The sequence below is a fragment of the Marmota flaviventris genome, chromosome 17 (assembly GCF_047511675.1).
Source record: "Marmota flaviventris isolate mMarFla1 chromosome 17, mMarFla1.hap1, whole genome shotgun sequence".
NCBI lineage: Eukaryota > Metazoa > Chordata > Mammalia > Rodentia > Sciuridae > Marmota > Marmota flaviventris.
Genome location: NC_092514.1, coordinates 36,795,511 through 36,800,894, shown reverse-complemented (window position 1 = coordinate 36,800,894; position 5,384 = coordinate 36,795,511). Strand labels below are relative to the sequence as shown.

General features: G+C 39.2%; 1 long non-coding RNA gene across 1 annotated transcript; it reads left to right on the top strand.

Annotated features, from left to right (window-relative positions):
• The first annotated feature begins 342 nt into the window (after nt 1–342).
• LOC114083066 (uncharacterized) lies at nt 343–4,884 on the top strand. Its single transcript, XR_003581089.2, has 3 exons — nt 343–452; nt 1,894–2,002; nt 4,471–4,884. It is a non-coding gene; the product is annotated as an uncharacterized lncRNA (long non-coding RNA).
• The last annotated feature ends 500 nt before the right edge of the window (nt 4,885–5,384 follow it).

Below are 5,384 nucleotides of genomic sequence, written 5' to 3'. Positions count from 1 at the left end.
TCAGACCCTGTCTCCAAATAAAAAATATAAAATAGGGCTGGGGATGTGGCTCAGTAGTCGGGTGCCCCTGAGTACAATCCCTGGAATTCCCCTCCGCAAAAAAAAAAAAGAAAGAAAGAAAGAACTAATAGATGATGTTTAAAAAATGTTTATTTAATTTGTTGCTATTTATATAAATTCAGTGATTTTTGTATATTGATTTTTTTATTAAGTAATATACAATAAAACTAATAATTTCTCCATAGATTTTTGTGTTTTCTATGAAGCCAATATTATATATGAGTAATGAATGTGTATTTCATTTTTCTAATTCTTATACCTTTGTTTCTCTCATCTAATATAATGTTGAATACAAAGGCTATAGTGGGAATTATTTTCTTTGGTCTGAAAGGGAAAATATTCAACTCTTCACCATGAACTGGAATTATTGCTGCTGATATACAGTTTAGGAGGTAAGAGATTCTATTTTAGCTTCCTAAGGATTTATTTTTATATTTCTATTTGTTATAAATGGATAGTAAAATTTATTTTAGAAATTTTTGTTTACTAAGATATGGTATCTCTCCTTTAATCTGTTAAAGTAATAAATTAGTGTTTTTCTTATTCTTTTTCTTTTTTTTTTCCAGTACTGAGAATCTAGCCCATGGATGCTTTATCTCTGAGCTACATCCCTGGCCCTTTTCAGTTTTTGAGACAGGGTCTTACTAAGTTGCTGAGGCTGTCTTCAAACTTGGAAATAAGCACATAAAAAGATGCTCAGGACTGGGGATGTGGTTCAGTAGTAGAGCATGTGCTTAGCATGCAAGAGGTCCTAGGTTCCATCTCTAGCACATGCGCGCGCGCGCACACACACACACACACGCACACCAAAAAAAAAAAAAAGCGGTTAACATCATTGGTTATCAGAGAAATTCAAATAGAACCACAATGAGCAGCATTATACATTCACTAGAGTGGCTCAGATTTAAAAACTGGCCAGGCACATTGGCTCATGCCTGTAATCCTAGTGGCTTGGGAGGCTGAGGCAGGCAGATCACAAGTTCAAAGCCAGCCTCAGCAAAAAAAGAGAAGCTTCAGCCTCCTGCATTGCTGGGATTACAGGCATGCACCACTGCACCCCGCTCCACTGATTATTTAACCCATAGCTTTTAAAAATGTGCTTCTTCACTTCTAAACCCTTGGATTTTTTTTTTCTAGGTTTCTGTTTGTAATTGACTTCAGTTTTAATTCTATGGTGGTCAGAGAAAGTGGTCTATATAGAATACCAGTCCTTAGAAATTTGTTGAGATTTGAATTTAGTTTAATCTCTGAAATGTTCCATGTTTTTCTAGGAAAAACGCATATTCTGAAATAATTGAGTACAGTGGTATCTATCCCTTTAAAAAGTTAAATATCTTATATATGAAAAATCTTCTAAACTGTTTACCAAAGAGTCATCATTTTACATCCCCACCAGCATTGTATGACAGTGCTAGTTGTTCCACATCCCTTGTCAATACTTGGAATAGTCAGTTTTTAAATTTTTTTTTGTACCAGGGATTGAACTCAGGGGCACTTGACCACATGAGTTCACAAACAGTTCCACAGTGGTAATGTTCTTTGGTCATTGATTGGATCAATGAAGTTGCTGCTGGGGCCTTACAGTATCTGACAGAGCCTCCATTTAGTGAGCACATACTCTGTGCAGAGGCACTTTACATGGTTTCTCTCAGGCCTCATAACACCATGAAGAGATGGGGAATATAATTCCCATTTCCCAGCTAGGGAAACGGAGGCTCAGAGACATGAAGCCACTTGCTTAAGCCAGGTGTGACCAGCTCCAGACTCATGCCCTGTTGTCTATGTTGGAGTCAAACTGAATTGGAGGCCATAATTCTGCCTCATTTTCCCCAGCATTCCTATTCCTGGGCTCCCTGAGAGGGTCTCAGCTGTCAGCCAGATGGTTCTGAGGCCCAGGGCCTGCAGCTACCTCTGTAACCAGTTCCTTCCTCCTTGCAACATGGTGAGTAGGTGATATAACCTCAGCATGGAGAGGACTATGTGTGTACACATGTGTGTGTCTGTGTGTCCTGGAAACAGCATTAGTCTTCTCCATTCCCACCATCACAGCCTCATCGACTCTTCCTTCACATCTCTCAGGAATGTGGACCCTTTCCCCCCAGGGTACAGCACATTTCTGAGAGGAATCATAATATCCCCCTTGTCCCTGTGCATTGCCAGAGAGGTTTCTGGAAGCCATTTTGGGGACCTGTCCTCAAAACATATAATGTCTATATAGTAAGGTAACAACTAGGTTAAAAAAATCTTTTTTTTTTTCCTCTTGTGTTGGAGATCAAACCCACTGAGTATACCTCCAGCCCCATTAAAAATAAGATTGTAAAGGGGGAAAAAAAAAAAAAGCAAAGAAATGTGGTTATGAGTGTTTTTTCCCTTTATTTTCAAAATTTTCTGTACTGTGGCTTTCTTATTTTTATAATTAAATTTATGAAAAATGCAGTGGATTGAACAAATAATCTGTTGCTTCTCTGTGAGAAACAATAATAATACTGCATTTCCAAGGAGGTTTTTAAAAATTACCTTTATTATTAAAATTTTGATAGAATCTACATAAAATTTACCATCTTAAACCTTTTGAGAGTACAGTTCATTGTCATTAAGTACTTTCACGTGGTTGTGAAACCATCATCACTGTTCTTCCAAACTTTTTCATTGTCCTAAACTGAAATCCTGTATCCACGGCTGTCCTTGCCCTCCTCCTTTAGCAACCACCATTCCACCTCTGTGACTTTGAGCATTTGGTACCTCTTGTAAATGGGATCATACAATTCTTGCCCTTTTATGTGTGTGGCTTTTTTTACTTGACATAATGTCTTCAGATTTTACCTTTGTCATGGTATATATTAAGGTTGGCTTCCTTTTTAAGGTTGAGTAATATCCCAATTGTGTATATCTATCTATAGCTCTATCTTTCTCTCTCTCTATATATATATATCTATACCTTTACATTACATCTTGTTTTTCTCCATTCATCCATCAATGGCCAGTTGGGTTGTTTCTGCCTTTTGGCTATTGTTTAAACTAATGCTGCTAGGAAATTTGTTTACAGATATTGAGTCCTTGCTTTCCACTCTTTTGGAATTGAAATTCTAAATCCCAAATTGGAATTCAATTTCAAATTCTTTTGGAATGTGCTTAGAAGTGGAATTGCTGCCAAGGAGCATTCTAGAACTCATTTCTGGAACTTTTGACAGTTTAAATGGTTACTGGGGATTGAACCCAGGACTGCTTAACCACTGAGCCTCATCCCAGCTCCTTTTATTTTTTTTAGTTGATGGATACTATACCTTTATTTTATTTATTTATTTTTATATGGTGCTGAGGTTTGAAACCAGTGCCTCTCATTTGCTAGGCAAGCACTCTGCCACTGAGCCCCAACTGCAGCCTCCCCAGCCCTTTTTATTTATTATTATTATTTTTATTTATTAATTTTTAAAGTTTTGGATATTTATTTTTTAGTTATAAAATAAACATTATTTATTTTTATGTGATGCTGAGGATTGAACCCAGGACCTTGCACATGCTAGGCGAGTGCTCTACCACTGAGCCACAACCCCAGCCCCCTTTATTTTTTATTTTGAGACAGGGTCTCACTAATTGCTCAGGGCTTTGGTAAGTTGCTGAGGCTGGCACTGAGGTTGGTTATCGCCCCCAACAATCTTTTACTCTGATTCCACCTCTCCTTCCTGGAGGACCTCGAGCGACATCAGGAGTCACTATTGATGAGAAGATGGGTGCATGTTTCTGAGATTTTGTTTAATCTTCAGAAAGTTATAGTTAATGATTTCCACATCAAGGGTTGCCCAGCATACCACCAATTTTGAATTTAAAGCAGAGCAAATAAATGTGAACAAATAAATGTGTTTTGTTCATAAAAATTGTGCTTATAATTGTGGTATATATACACAATGGAAAGTTACTCAGCCATAAAGAAGAATGACTTTATGACATTTGCCAGTAAATGGATGGATCTGGAGACTGTCATGCTAAGTGAAATAAGCCAGCCCCCAAAACCAAAGGTCAAATGTTTTTTGCTGATGTGTGGATGCTAACCCACACTAAAGTAGCGGGGGAGAGGAAGAAGAGAAGTTCATAGATTAGACAAAGGGGAATGAATGGAAGGGAGGGGGATTAGGCAGAGGAAAGACAGTAGAATAAATCTAACATAATTTTCCTATGTACACATATGAAAATACCTAAGTAACTCCCACCGTCGTGCCTACCCACAAGAATGAGGTCCTAATTAGAATAATATATATCCCATGCTTGTATAATTTTATCAAAATACATTCTACTGTCATGTATAAGTAGGAAGAACCAATAAAAAAATGGAATCGAAATACAGGGAAAAAAATCATGTTTACTACTCAGTAATTATGTGATTTTACTTAATCAAATAATCTTTGCTTCAAGTGTTTCCTAGCCAAGTGTAAAATGTCTTGAGAAGTACAAAAATGATAGAAGATGTGAAAGAACTCTGAGAAACGTAGAAGAAACACCAATGAAAGATTGGAGATGAAAGACTGCAACGTGGAAGCCAAGCCATACATTAAGAAAGATGGACAGACAGTGTTGGAAAAAGAACAGCAACTCCTGGGTACAAGATGACTGTTCTCTAGAAATGCTGGTTGGGTAATCAGTAGTCTGACTAATGTGGAAGATCACAGCCCAGTAAAAATGTGTTATGGCTGAGTGTCTTGCAGTGCAAGCTGGTGCGAATTAAGTGCTAAACACATAAAATAAATATATGAAACTAGTTGTATCTGCTGTAACTCACACCGCTGCAGGAGCTTTTAAAAGTTGCTAATAAAATAATAATACATTTTATTTATCTGACTTTGTGTTTGAAAGGGCAACAGACTGTTTCCAGGTGGCCATGCGTCTTGCCTCCCAGGGTCCTGGGGGCCATTCTGTCAAGCGTGGGCTATCTGGGGCCTTCACCTTTTGCAAGTTGCCCCTTGTTCCGGTAGCTAGGGAGGTGTCTCAGGCTGAAGGAGGCGTCTTGGCCCGACAACAGCCGCATGTCTAAGGCCTTGCCTGGGACATCTGCAGCTGCTGTTGGGAGGCAGAGGCTCCCTCTGCTCCTCTCATGAGTTCCCTCAGGCTTGTGTCTTGGGCCGTGCAGACCACAGCCCTGAGCATTGTCCTTAAAGGTTCATTTACTTCCCTGACCCCAAACCCCTCACTAGCACTCCCTCCTCCTGTGTCCCACGTGGCCCAAACGCTTCATCTCTGCCTGGCTGGGAGTTCTCGACCTGGCAGCCCATTCACTTACTGAGCCCAAGCACTCCACTCAGGTCCCAGGGATCACAATGGGCAGCCCAGGC